The following is a 10664-nucleotide window of genomic DNA, read 5'->3' on the forward strand; positions in this document are numbered from 1 at the left end:
TGTGCATGTTATTGATTTGATGAATACAGCTGTCCCAATATATCAAACTAAATAAAGGCTTAGCCTATAAGACCAGCTGCATCCTGAAAAGTAAAATTCAGCAGTTTTGCAAACTAGCTTTGATGATGCGCTACGATGGCAACGTAATGACGTCATACACTTATAAAGCCACCTGGCAAAGAACTTGGGGGAAAAAACGACTAAACCAACATAAAAGTTATAATAGATTAATTAAATGTCCACTGTTTTGATTAACATGATTCTCAATTATGTACAACGGGGATAAAGGCTCCTTTGATTTTATTTTCCCTTAAACCACTAGATGGCACAAATACTTGCCTCAGCACTTTCCAAAACATCCGCTTTTCAAGATGCGCGTGAACATTTTTTTTCTCGATCATCTTTGAAGCGATACAGCAACGCAAAGTTGATCTTGCGCTCATTTGATATATTTGATGTTTTTTAAAATGTTGTAGAAGTAGCAAATACAGATCACTAAAATTATTGAATATATTTTAAAACAAAGGTCTTGTTATTGTTTGTCGGTTTTGTTCAAGGTTTAAAGCAGGTTTTCAATAAATGAAGAATATCTAAAAGGATATTTGGGGCCAAGGGCTCCATGGTAGCTAGCTAGTAAACAGCACCTGACTTTTCCATTTGTTGACATGACATGGTTAAATTCAGACTGTATCATATTAAGTTGGGTACTGTCATAAGGATAATCACCATAGTTATAATGAAACCATCATATTTAAAAATTTGATATTAATCATATAATATGTAGGCAATATATAATATAATATATATATAATTTTGTAAATCTATATTAAATAATTATGGGATTTACTTCCATGCTTTCAGAATCTTTACTTTTTAACACAATTTTGGTTCTATATTTTTCAGATATATTTATATATTAACCTATTTTAATGACAGCATGTATTGATCAAAAATTTATTATTTTATTCATCAAAAACAAACAGAAAACATTTCAGACTTTGCTAAAGGGATTGTTTTGAACAAGTATTACCTTGGCATTATTAAAAACATTATTTTAGCGAACATATTTGTATAAATGCAAATTTATTTGTACCCCATGTGTGAGGTAAAATGCCCCCCACGACACCCCATACATTTTGAAGATTTTTCAATGAAATAGACCACTTTTATGTTTTATTTTAACACAAAATCTGTTGCTCCATAAATGTTCAATACAAACATTTTTTATGTAAATCACACATTATAGAAGTAGAGAAAAGCACATTTTTCTTAAGGTGTGCCTTAAGCCTCGTTGTACCCTATTCATGATTTTGTACACCTTTTACAATTTTATTTCAATGTTGTAATTTAATTTTTTTATTTAATTTGAAGCAGATTTATTACGTCCAGCATTAATTCAAGTTTCTTAAGGAACTCACATATTAGTCAGACTGTTAACTCATGCTTTTTCCACTTGTGAAAAATTGTTCGTACCCACCGCTGAAACTGTTATTCACGCTTTTATAACCTCCAGATTGGACTACTGTAACGCCTTATACAGCGGCTTACCAAGCTGTCGCCTTCAAATGGTGCAAAACTCAGCCGCTGGAGCCCTTACATTGAACAAAAAATCTGCACATATCACTCCCAGGAGGGCTTCACTGGCTTCCTGTGGCCAGTCGTATCCAGTTTAACCTGTTCGTTTTGGTCTATAAAGCAAGTCATGGCCCCACACCCGGACACCTGGCTGAGTCATTGCAACTGCCCGGAGCCCCAGATCTAGCAATGATAACCTGCTTGCCGTACCCAATAAACGCTTTACTGTGAGAAAGGGGTTTTAGTGTTACTGGCCCTAAGCTGTCCCCTAATCTTTAAACTGCACATACTCTACAAATCCCAACTTAAAACTCATCTATTCTGTCAGTATCATTATTTTTCTCTCTACTTCTCTGGCTTCAAGTCATCTCCACTTTTTCATTTTATGTTATATGACAACTTTATTGTATTTAATGTTCTCTTTTGAATTTTGATTGTACTCTAGTACTACATTGTGAAGCAACCTTGTGTAACAGAGGCCAGCTAGTAGTAGTTGCTGTGCGAGTAAACCTCCCTCCTCTGACCTCAAGAGATGCTCCAGCGACTGACGCTAGAGGTTGCAGCCTTTAGCCTCCTTGTTAAAGCATCCGACTCTCATGCCGGCGGACCCGGGTTCGAGTCCCAATCCGAACAATAGGGGTTACATTGGTGCCGTGACCCGGATGGGAGTGAGGTTTAGGGGGGTGAGTGTAACAGAGGCCAGCTAGTAGTAGTTGCTGTGCGAGTAAACCTCACTCCTCTGACCTCAAGAGATGCTCTAGCGACCGACGCTAGAGGTTGCAGCCTTTAGCCTCCTTGTTAAAGCGTCCGACTCCCATGCCGGCGGACCCGAGTTCGAGTCCTGGTCCGAACAGTAGGAGTTACACTTGCAAGGTGTTATAATATATATATATATATATATATATATATATATATATATATATATATATATATATATATATATATATATATATATATATATTAGTATATATATATATATATATATATATATATATATATATATATATATATATATATATATTAGTATTATTTAAAATGATTATTTCTCCTGGTTCAGTAATGAAGTCTTGTAATAAAGATGTGATCTAATCCTGTTTACATTTTAAATAAACTGCTCCAGAACAGGTTTAAGTTTACAGACCCAGCAAATCCAGGATGAGTTTCGAAGAACCACACAATCCAAGATCATGCCAAATGATCAACAATTAAATCTAGCTAACTGAGTTAGCCATGAAGAACAGGCCCCATGCAGGTCTTGACCAGCTCAAACCAGCTCAACCAGCTGCTATGCTTCAAAACATACCTAAGCTGGTTTTTTCACCTTACACATGGATGTCGAAAGCAAGAATGCAATGCACATCATATATTGATAGAAAGTGACATGCTGGAGCAAAACGGACACTATATTTGGAATCAATTCCCCGAAACTATTAAGAAACAAGTAGGCTACTGGATTTCCTTTAACGTGACGCAGAGAGGTCTATATGATCATTCAAAAAAAAGGTTTAGATATTGCCGCCATAGAAGAACAATACTCTTGTTTCCCAATTTCCAAAAACTGGATTGCTCCACCAGTATCTGGATCTGGATGAGTGCAGTAAATGAAGAACTGCCAGATCATTGTTCGTCATTAGCACACTCCAGCAAGAGGTGTATAAAGGTGACAAACAGCTCAACTTGGACAAAGGTGAAGTCAAAATGATGAAATGAATGATGCAACCACAAGCAAAACCTCATTTACACATTTGTTGGATTTTGTATTGGGCGGTACATTACTCTTAGAAGAAAAGGTTCTATCGACGCTACGTATTTGGAACCCTTAAAAGGTTCTATACAGTATGTTGAGTAAAAGACCCTTTTATGCTAAAAGGGTTCTATAATGACAAAAAAAAGAACCCTTTTGGCACTTAAAAAGGGTTCTATATAGAACACTGCAAAAAAATGCATTTCTTATCTTAGCAAAAATTCTCTTAATTTTGAGTTATTATTTTTTTTTTCCCAACATAAGACCATTACTTTTGCTTGTCTAGTAAATGCTTCTTGTTTTAAGAATGTTTAGATGTTTGGACTAGAAACAAGACAAAAATACTGAGTAAGAAAAGCATTTTTTTGCAGTGAACCTTTTAGGGGTTCCAACTAGCGCAGATAGAACCATTTAAGGTTCTTATACAAAATAAAAGGCATCACATTTATTTATTTATTTATTTATTTATTTATTTATTTATTTATTTATTTATTTATTTATTTAACCTCATAGGAAAATAATAATAATAATAATAATAATAATAATAATAATAATAATAATAATAATAATAATAACTATTTTATATAGCGCCTTTAAAAGCAGCTTCTCAAAACGCTGTACATAAGAACATAAAACCACAACAATATATATATATATATATATATATATATATATATATATATATATATATATATATATATATATATATATATATATTTTTTTTTTTTTTTTTTTTTTTTTTTTTATTTAACCTCATAGGACAATAATAATAAAAATAATAATAATAATAATAATAATAATAACTATTTTATATAGCGCCTTTAAAAGCCTTTAAAAGCAGCTTCTCAAAACGCTGTACATAAGAACATAAAACCACAACAATATATATATAAGAAGCACAGAAATAAAAATAAATACAACTAAAAAACAACTTATCTGAGGCAATTAACAAATAATTTAAAACCTGTTTCAGCACTGTGCAACTTACGGAAGCCAGACTGAATGGGGCTCAGATAGTCTGTTAACAGTCAGGTGAGCTCTTAATTGAGAAGCCATAACTTGTTCTAAGATTTTCGAAAGAAAGGGAAGGTTAGAGATGGGTCAGAAATTTTTAAGGTTGTCAAAATCAGCGTTGTTTGTCTTAGGTACTGGGGTAACAGCAGCAATTTTAAGTTCATCTGGTACCACACCACTACTCAGAGAGTCACTCAGTGCAGAAGGACAGAGAGATTCAAAACATGACTTAAACAAAGTAGTTGGTATGGGGTCAACAACAGAAGTGGTTATTTTCATACTTGAGAGTTGAGACAATGTTACACAGAGACTGAGTCCAAAGTATGAAAGTTGGAAAGTGGAACACCAGTATAACCATTTGATGTGTTCCCAGCTAAAACAGTTACGATTCAATTGACAGATGACATTTGTACAGTGTCAACATGATTACGTCTGTCCCGCCCCGATTACATCAGATTTTTTTGTCATAAGTTTCCGTGTTGATAAAAGGCGTTGTCAGTCTTAAAGTGACGGAGCCAATAATGTTATTTCATGGAAACGAATGTGAAAACGAAAGCACAAGGTATGGCTCGCGATTTGTTCTGCGGAATCGTTCTTTGAAATGAATCGATTGAACCGCAAATATGCTTCAGAATACCATATGCATGGAATGAGTTTTCTAACAGAACATTTCATACCTTTAGCTTTGAGCATTTCAGAAATCAGACAGCGGCTTGCAATATGCAACTTCATTTTCACAGTTTAGCTATAGTTGGTGTACAAATAGGTAACATAATTTACCATATCATAAACATTGTGATATCAATAAACTCCACTTATAACAACCATTAAACGGTGGCAAACCGCTTATTATTATAGTGATGATTTAAAAGAATCGCTTCACTGAAGTTCGAATGAGTCGGTTTGGTTAAGTTAAATGATTCGTGTTCAAACGAGTCGTGTAGGCTACAGGTTAGTTTCGATGCGTTTAAATGCCAGAGAGAGGGTGAATAACTTCGTTCAAAGTAGGAAGACATTTTGTTTATATTTTACTGATTGATTCACTACAGATGCGATACCAAACCGGTCAGTGACTAATTCACGGAATTCCGCTTTCATAATTAAGAAGGTTTGATCAAATTACACTTTAAAGATGACACAGAACGGGACCGGAGGGTCGAATGTCGTGACACTGTACAGTGCGGTGGTCACTAAAGGAGCACCAGCATCATCCGATAAACGTGAGTTAGGCCTAATGACAGCTCATTTTACTACTTCTGATACTTTAATCCGATGAGAATTACAGTCTGTGAGGTAGTTTATGGATAAAAAAAAGTTACCTTTTTGTTAGGGGGCAAATGAAGATGTCTTAACTTGATCAGCGGGAAAGCATCTGATGTGTACATCTGATAGACATCTTTAAAGGATTAGTCCTGATATTTTACTCTCCCCCATCTCATCCAATATGTTTTGTCTTTCTTTTGTCGAAAATAATGTTTTTTGAGGAATAGTACATGATTTTTCTGCATATAATGGACTTCAATGTCAACGTCTTGCGTGAGCTCTCCGATGTGGTTACACAATCCGTGGTGTCGCAGAGCAGCACAAGATGAGCAATTTAGGTAAAACATATACAGGTCCTTCTAAAAAAAATAGCATATTGTGATAAAGTTCATTATTTTCCATAATGTAATGATAAACATTTAACTTTCATATATTTTAGATTCATTGCACACCAACTGAAATATTTCAGGTCTTTTATTGTTTTAATATTGATGATTTTGGCATACAGCTCATGAAAACCCAAAATTCAATCTCAAAAAATTAACATATCATGAAAAGGTTCTCTAAACGAGCTATTAACCTAATCATCTGAATAAACTAATTAACTCTAAACACCTGCAAAAGATTTCTGAGGCTTTTAAAAACTCCCAGCCTGGTTCATTACTCAAAACCGCAATCATGGGTAAGACTGCCGACCTGACTGCTGTCCAGAAGGCCATCATTGACACCCTCAAGCGAGAGGGTAAGACACAGAAAGAAATTTCTGAACGAATAGGCTGTTCCCAGAGTGCTGTATCAAGGCACCTCAGTGGGAAGTCTGTGGGAAGGAAAAAGTGTGGCAAAAAACGCTGCACAACGAGAAGAGGTGATCATCCAGAGCCACCGTGCACAGGCGTGTGCAGGAAATGGGCTACAGGTGCCGCATTCCCCAGGTCAAGACACTTTTGGGCTACAGAGAAGCAGCACTGGACTGGTGCTCAGTGGTCCAAAGTACTTTTTTCGGATGAAAGCAAATTTTGCATGTCATTTGGAAATCAAGGTGCCAGAGTCTGGAGGAAGACTGAGGAGAAGGAAATGCCAAAATGCCTGAAGTCCAGTGTCAAGTACCCACAGTCAGTGATGGTCTGGGGTGTCATGTCAGCTGCTGGTGTTGGTCCACTGTGTTTTATCAAGGGCAGGGTCAATGCAGCTATCAGGAGATTTTGGAGCACTTCATGCTTCCATCTGCTGAAAAGCTTTATGGAGATGAAGATTTGGTTTTTCAGCACGACCTGGCACCTGCTCACAGAGCCAAAACCACTGGTAAACAGTTTACTGACCATGGTATTACTGTGCTCAATTGGCCTGCCAGCTCTCCTGACCTGAACCCCATAGAGAATCTGTGGGATATTGTGAAGAGAAAGTTGAGACGCAAGACCCAACACTCTGGATGAGCTTAAGGCCGCTATCGAAGCATCCTGGGCCTCCATAACACCTCAGCAGTGCCACAGGCTGATCGCCTCCATGCCACGCCGCACTGAAGCAGTCATTTCTGCAAAAGGATTCCCCACCAAGTATTGAGTGCATAACTGAACATAATTATTTGAAGGTTGACTTTTTTGTATTAAAAACACTTTTCTTTTATTGGTTGGATGAAATATCCTATTTTTTTTAGATTTTCATGAGCTTTCATGAGAAATTTTGGGTTTTCAGGAGCTGTATGCCAAAATCATCAGTATTAAAACAATAAAAGACCTGAAATATTTCAGTTGGTGTGCAATGAATCTAAAATATATGAAAGTGTAATTTTTATCATTACATTATAAAAAATAATGAACTATCACAATATGCAAGGACCTGTATAAATGTTTATTTTTTCTTGAAAATGGCCGCTGGTTTCGGTAGATAAGACCCTATTCCTCGTCTGGGATCGTGCAGAGCCTCTGAAGCCTTTTCTTTGAAACTGCATTAATTTGGACCTTTAACCGTTGGTTCCCATTTAAGTCCCTTTTGTGGAGAAAAATCCTGGAATGTTTTCCTCAAAAAACGTAATTTCTTTTCGACTCAAGAAAGACAGACATAAACATCTTGAATGAGATGGGGGTGGGGTAAAATACGTGAATGTGAACGAATCCTTTAAGATGCACGTTAACCTACATAATCTAAATTATAAACATCTTCAAGACACTTTCTAAATGTCTATTTGACATCTGAAAGGATGCGTCCAATAGGATGTTTTGCAAACGATCTACAAAAATACGGCATAGACATAGGGTAGGGGCGTGGTATTATTTCAGAACTGTAATTATGCGGTTGTAGTGCATGTTATAGTTTACTGTACTGTACATTAAATGTGGAACAATAGTAACCAGATTTTTTTCTATATATAATATGACCCATCCATCAATCAGAACCAAGCTCTGGCCGGATGCAGCTGAAGAAAGCACTTCGGGATCTGATGGCCCAGTATCCTGAAGGGGTCACTTTGGGTAAAGCACGCAGGTCCTGCTCGCTCCTCCTCAACTCAGAGGTGCTGAACGACTACGCTTCCACACGCCAGCTCTTGGCATCCATGCCTGATGTGGTGACACTACAGGGATTCGGTGTCCAGACAATCCTCCTCCCCGCCGGCACTAAACTATAGGACAGGTCTGGACTCTGGAGGGGTGGCCAGTGTTTACGGATCAAAAAACAGGACACTTGAGTAGATGACCAAAGCAGCCGCTCGCTACAAATGTGAATATTTTCCTCCACTAAACTGTGACCTCTCCAACCTGGCCTGGATGATCCCAGACAAAAGCAGTAATAAGGATACCATGGATTTTCATATTTTTTTTACCACCATTTTTGAAGAATTGTATATTTTAAATGTTAGAGAAATTGCTGTGTTTACATCTTTGAAGACCACAAAAGCACTTAACTCTTAACTTGTATGTGGTCATGCACAGATCAGGAAATAATAGCATCTTAGAGTCTTAAAGTCTCCTTGTAGTTAATTATTTTATCACAGCTTAAAACTGATCTTTGATCACCAAATGCTTGAATGTAACTCTGCACCTTGCTTCATTTAGCCCCACCCCCACACACTCGCATAAGCTCAGAAATACAGTCGGCCAACTTAGTGAGGTAAAAGCTGTATACGGCACTCTCTACAGCATCGGACACATAACAGTAATTAATATCGTTATCCTTTTGCTTGACTGCATTATTAAAAAGCTAATAACGTGTTGCATTAATGTTACACTAACCATGTTCCCATTCACCATTTCAGTCTGCCTTCAGTATCAGCATTTTTAGAAACACTTTGAACAACGTCAGTGGAGAATTGCATTGAGTTCATCTTAACATCATAATATATAACATACAAAATTCACCTATTACTAAATCTACCTGATTTTTCATATCAAACGAAAAATATACCAGGATAACCTGCTTCAGAGACTAGTTATACTAAAGCCCGCCCATACGTTGACGTGATTGGTTACAGGGTAATTTGTGATGTCAGAAACACCAGCGATTTCAAACAGACTGTCTTCAGTTTTAAAGAGAAAACTTATAAATATGCAAATGACTTGTCTTAAAGCATATTAATGCCACATAGACATAAACAACACAAAAAAATTCATTTTCACCACAGGGGGACTTTAAGAGAATGATATTTATATGAGTATAACTTTGAATACCAAAATTTACACATTCTACTTCAAATGTTTTAGAAGAAATGCTCACAAGAACTTGTGACCTTTATATTTATATAAAAAATAAAAAAAACTTTAATAAGTGCAAAATGTACACTAAAGGTTTGATGTAATATTGTCAAAAAGGATCAAGGATCATCGCATTAAATGAAAACTTTGATTTAAAAGAATTTGTGTGTTTTCTTGAGTTATGAATAGATTTTGGGAGGCATATAGTACCATTATTTACATGAAGTGTTAAAGCAGGGGGTTTCAAACTGGGGTTCTGTCTAGAAACACAGCTATTCCTCAGCTGGGATCATGTTGAGCTCTTTAAAGCGCCATTGAAACTGCAATTTGGAACTTCAACCTGTTGGTTCCCACTGAAGTCCACTTTATGGAGAAAAATCCTGGAATGATTTCCTCAAAAACCTTCATTTCTTTTCCACTGAAGAAAGACAGACATGAACATCTTGGATGTTGTGGGGCGAGAAAATAATCAGGACATTTTAATTCTGAAATGAACTACTCTTTTAACTCAACCAGTTCTGCAATGTCATACACACACACACACACACACACACACACACACACACACACACACACACACACACACACACACACACACACACAACTTCATGTGATTAGCCACAAATCTAGTTTAGACCTGTACAGGCTTGTCTGTAGTAACAGAAGCTGTCACATGAGAGATTTCATCATGAGAGAAACGAAACTTAATTTACAGTGGTATTACAGCACTGCAGTCATTTATTGTAATATCAGGGTCAACACTTCACAACAAATAGTACAGCATCTTTTTTCAAAACCTATTAAACCAGAATATAATTCCTTCGCTTATATTAACATCAAGTGTCAGCGCTAGCTAAGCCAGCTAAATTATGTTTTATTTTTTATAGTTCCTTTTATGCAGTGTGTAATATGGTTGTTTGTGAATGTAAAAGTCATAAAGTTAAAAGTGCACGATAAATGAAGTTATTGTCACCCCAAAGAAGGAATCAACTCTGTTACGGTTCTACGTCACTAGAAATGATATTTGGATAATGTACACTAAAGGTTTGATGTAATATTGTCAAAAAGGATCAAGGATCATCGCATTAAATGAAAACTTTGATTTTAAAGAATGTGTGTGTTTTCTTGAGTTATGAATAGATTTTGGGAGGCATATAGTACCATTATTTACATGAAGTGTTAAAGCAGGGGGTTTCAAACTGGGGTTCTGTCTAGAAACACAGCTATTCCTCAGCTGGGATCATGTTGAGCTCTTTAAAGCGCCATTGAAACTGCAATTTGGAACTTCAACCTGTTGGTTCCGACTGAAGTCCACTTTATGGAGAAAAATCCTGGAATGATTTCCTCAAAAACCTTCATTTATTTTCCACTGAAGAAAGACA

Source organism: Pseudorasbora parva, chromosome 6 (genome assembly GCF_024679245.1).
Source record: "Pseudorasbora parva isolate DD20220531a chromosome 6, ASM2467924v1, whole genome shotgun sequence".
Lineage (NCBI taxonomy): Eukaryota > Metazoa > Chordata > Actinopteri > Cypriniformes > Gobionidae > Pseudorasbora > Pseudorasbora parva.